This window comes from Meleagris gallopavo, chromosome 1 (assembly GCF_000146605.3).
Source record: "Meleagris gallopavo isolate NT-WF06-2002-E0010 breed Aviagen turkey brand Nicholas breeding stock chromosome 1, Turkey_5.1, whole genome shotgun sequence".
In the NCBI taxonomy this organism is placed as follows: Eukaryota; Metazoa; Chordata; class Aves; order Galliformes; family Phasianidae; genus Meleagris; species Meleagris gallopavo.
The window spans coordinates 101,545,974-101,550,489 of NC_015011.2; the positions used below are offsets into that span (position 1 = coordinate 101,545,974).

General features: G+C 36.5%; 1 long non-coding RNA gene across 1 annotated transcript; it reads left to right on the forward strand.

Annotated features, from left to right (window-relative positions):
* The first annotated feature begins 1,948 nt into the window (after positions 1-1,948).
* LOC109365628 lies at positions 1,949-3,790 on the forward strand. Its single transcript, XR_002111341.1, has 3 exons — positions 1,949-2,254; positions 2,553-2,653; positions 3,569-3,790. It is a non-coding gene; the product is annotated as an uncharacterized LOC109365628 (long non-coding RNA).
* Positions 3,791-4,516: the final 726 nt, after the last annotated feature.

Sequence of the window (4,516 nt, forward strand, 5' to 3'; positions counted from 1 at the left end):
TTTTGGCAAGGCACTATTCAGTCCTTTGATAGCATAGTTGTCAATATTTCCTTAAAAATGTAAAACTGGAAAAAATGTTGCTTCCTATTTGATAGAATCATAGAATCATTAAGGTTGGAAAAGACCACTAAGATCATCTCATCCAACTATCAACCCATTACCACCATGCCCAGTAAATTGCTATGGCCATCCATAGCGATAGATACTCTATCCAAAAACACCAACTTGCTTAGGAAATACTAAGTTTTTTCTGAATAGTTATAATGTAAAATCATTGTGGATTACTTTTGAATTTTAAAATTAATAATAAAGTAAAAATAAGTAATAATAAAAGTAAAAATAGTAAATGATGTGGCATTTACCATTGGCAATGACCCACATATTTTGCATCAGAACTTTCTATAATTTTTACTTTTATGAGAGAAGATTTTCAGTATCTTTTCCAAGTATTTTCCTTTTTCTTTATTCCTAAGTCTGATTAAATTAAATTCAGCTATAGTACAACACTGAAACGGTAGGTAAAGCTTTCTCTGCTGTAAAAAGTTTCCATCATCAGAGTAAATTAAAAGCCAGAGTAAATTTTTTTTTGTGTCTTCTTCTGATTTTTGCTTTCTGTATGTAAGTGATGTACAGTAGGAGTGCATAGGAAGCCTAAAACAGCAAAAGAAAATCACTTAATTTAGAGTGTAAGCACATCTATATCAAAAATCTCTGATCTGAAGCATTTTCTATTCCCTGCTCTATCATTTATATCTTCAGCAATACACAATTATATGCAGAAACTGCAATACCAAAATTGCTGACTCACTGAGAAACAAAAACAAAAGAAAGCAAGGTAGATGGAAATATAGACAGTAATAGACATGGGCAGCTTAGACAGAAGACTGAAGTTCTACCACAGGTTTCCAGGCCAGATTGATCACTGTAGCATATATGATGCAAGTCCCTAGTATAACACTCCACCAAGAGGCAGTGGCTACCAGCTCAGAGTGTGGTTTTTGAGTGTATATGATAAAATTTACCTACTGCTGATCAGTTTTTTTCTGAACTGCCTTGTCACATCTGTGCTGCTAATTGTGTGGCTCTTTTTGGTGGCTCATTTCCAAATCTACTGCACTAAAATGCCTTAATTTGCAGTGGAACAAGATAACAAGCCAATATAGGATCATGCAGTTAATGTAGTCTCACTAACACTTGCTCATATTACAAGAGACTTTATTCTAGATTGTAAAAACATGGTAGGCAGATCACTCTTCCTTTTAAAATACATTTGGTAGAAAAGGCCACAAGTAAACTGAAAAACTAACTCTATTTTACAGGTAGATATTGGTATTACTTAAAAAGTTGTGTAAAAATATTTTAAATAAATTATGTTTCTAATTAATTGCAGTCAAATAAGCCCCTCAGGCCAAAAATGAAATACAGCTGCCAAAGTTTTCATAGGCATCTGCACTCACCATAAAACACTTGGGCTTTCACACTTACTGACCTCCTACTGCTCCATCTCTTCACAGGTGCCCAGACAGCCCTGAAAATGAGGCTACATTTATCTACATAGGGGATATGAATCTACTCAGATGCTGGTGCACCTCATTTTAAGTACTCATGGTTCTTTCATTACCTTCTAAATTCATAATATTGCAGTTCACACCATCTTCTTACTGGTACAGAATATCTCCAAACAGGCAAAGATCATGATCCATAAAAATCCTAAAATGGAAATTAGAGAGTAGTGATAGCTTTGGCATACTGATACTAAGGAGCACGTGAAAATATATGAATGTTTCCTCTGTGTGGTCCAAATACCAAAGCCATCTTCCTCCAGAAAGTACCAGTTGTCAGTTGGTTTATTTCTTGTACGAATTAACCAAAATTGTTCTGTTCATTTCTACAGAAAATGTTAACATTTTCAAAATGTTCCAGCTAAATTAACATGTGTTTCTTATCTGTTTCTCTTCTGCAGACTTCATTTTCTGAGTCTCAAGAAACACATCCCAACCACCAGAACCAGCTCCAACAACAGCCCAGCCACAAGCTCTTTTCACAACCACCCACTTCTTTCATCTAATGATATGAAGTGCTTGGTCAGCTCTGACTGTTCTAGAGAACTGAAGCAAGGGTTGGATATAAATTGATCCACGGAATGGAACACCTCTCCTATAAGGACAGGCTGAGAGAGCTGGGGCTCTTCAGCCTAGAGAAGAGAAGGCTGCGATGTGATGTGGTTAATGCCCCTTCTCTGGAGATTTTCAAGGTGAGGCTGGTTAAAGCCCTGGGCAACCTCATCTAGCTGTGGTGTCCCCGTTCGTTGCAGAGGAGTTGGACTAGATGGCCCTCAGAGGTGCCTTCCAACTCTAAGGATTCTATGATTCTATATACGTTCTCAGCTACCAGATAAATTGTTTAAACAACTGAAAAATGATGGAGTGAAGTCTTCTTCAGTAAAGACTGATATTGTGAAACAGTAAAAATTATTCCACACTTATCTCTCCTCATGGATACACAGCTGAACTAAACATAGTAGAAGTGACTTTTTCTTATCTTTTTAAAAGGGAAATATTCCTCACCATCAGAGTTGTCAGAACTTAACAGCATGTGGGACATGCCAGCTACTGAAGATAAAAGAATTGATTAAGGGAGAAAAAACAATGGGGTAAGTCCATGAAGCTGTTCTGATGAAAATTTTATTGGACATTTGTAAATTCAGGAGAGCCTTGGGGTGGTGGAAGCACTGGCAGTGGTTGTGTTTTAGAGCTAGATCATACCAGGATATTGTGTAGTGTTCAAGGAAAAGGACTGGGTCAGTGGTTACCCCTACAGAAAGATCCATGTAAGATTAGGATCTGGAATAAATGTGTAGAAAACTATTATCCAATTACTTGTTCTCCCAGAGAACAGTGAGGAAATCCTTCAAAATTTCTCTTATGTACCGAGAGTCTGTGTCAACTCTAGCATTGCGTGTAGTTGTGTGATACTGACATTTATTTACTTGCTCTTAGCCAAATCCCTCACATTGACAACAATAGGATCTATTCATACAATTTAGAAATCTTTGCATGAAGACACCCAAGAGACCAATTGAAACTGTTTGAAAAGTATAGCTATGTATATATAGTTTCAATAACCAAAACTGGCCTTGCTTGATTAAAACCAATTAGATTGTGCAATCATTTGGCTTGGTTGTTTTTGAAATACAAGATGCTGAACTACACGACAGGCAGAATTATTTTAAGCACTAATTTGTCAAATCAAGGGACATCTTTTGCTGTTACAAGAGCACCTTCTACTGCCTGGGTAATGGCACTGTGTTAGGAATGCTCAATCTTACATAGACCAGTCTACTAGAACACTAAGTCTCAGTACTTCCTAAGACATTTTGAGGAATGATCTCTTGTACTGGGTGACAAAGGAAATTATGTAGATTTCAGACTAAAATTTGCTCTTTTAGAAATAAAGATTCTTAGAACTTCAATTGAAAATCTCATAGGTTTTCATGCTATAGTCTGATCTATATGGATGCTTTTTCCCAGTTTGAATATTTACATTGAATTTCTTGGTACTGTTTCAGCTCATGAAGTATGGCTGTTTGTCCTATTTCCAACTTGCTGAGATGGAGAATAACAAAGCTCTTAAACCACCTACTAATAAAGCAGCATTTTTAATTACAATATGTTTCTAATATTTACACATATGAATTTTATGTTCTCAAGGAACAACAATGTCTTGTCAAACTGCACACTAAATGTTGTTTATAACTATTGGATAAACTTTGCCATTACAGATTTATCAGCCAGGGAATACTGGAGCTTATTTCCATTTTCTTCTTCTTTTTTTTTTTGGTCCTCTTGATAAATCTTCCCAAGTTAATAGTGAGAAGCCTCACCTAAATGTCATTATCAGGGGAAAAAATAACCTCTCAAAAACTATATGTTAACTACTACACTAAACAACTGAATTGCAATATGGCACCAGAAAGAAACTCAGATCCTTATAAACCTCATGGAGACCAAAAGCTATGATTGTTTTGCAATTTCATGCAAAATAATATTGTACAGAAATCATCCATTAAATCACTTGGTGATGATCATTTGCAAAAGATTTGTGTGCGCCATGCTACTTCCAGCCTTTCCATGAATTTGTTACCTGTTTTTCCAGTAAGATCAAGAACAATTGCCACTAAAAAGTGTATTGTAGGCACTTGTGCTGAGGAACGATACCCTCACTGTTCCCTCAGTTGCCAGGTGATGGTCATTAGGTAAAAGAGAGGCTGTATCCTCTTTAAAATCCTTTCACATTTTCTACTTCACCTCCTAACTCCAATCTCATCCTGATGTATTTCCATTCCTCCAATTAACATTTCCTCTGCAACTTCCCACACAAAACAGTTTTCTCTAGTTACGCCCACAGTGCACTCATAATCAATTTCTTCAGTGTTCCCTCCCTCATCCGTGCAAGAGACCTCTTCTCAGGTAAAACTGGTTTCATCCTCCAGGATGACTTTCCGTGTCTTTATGGA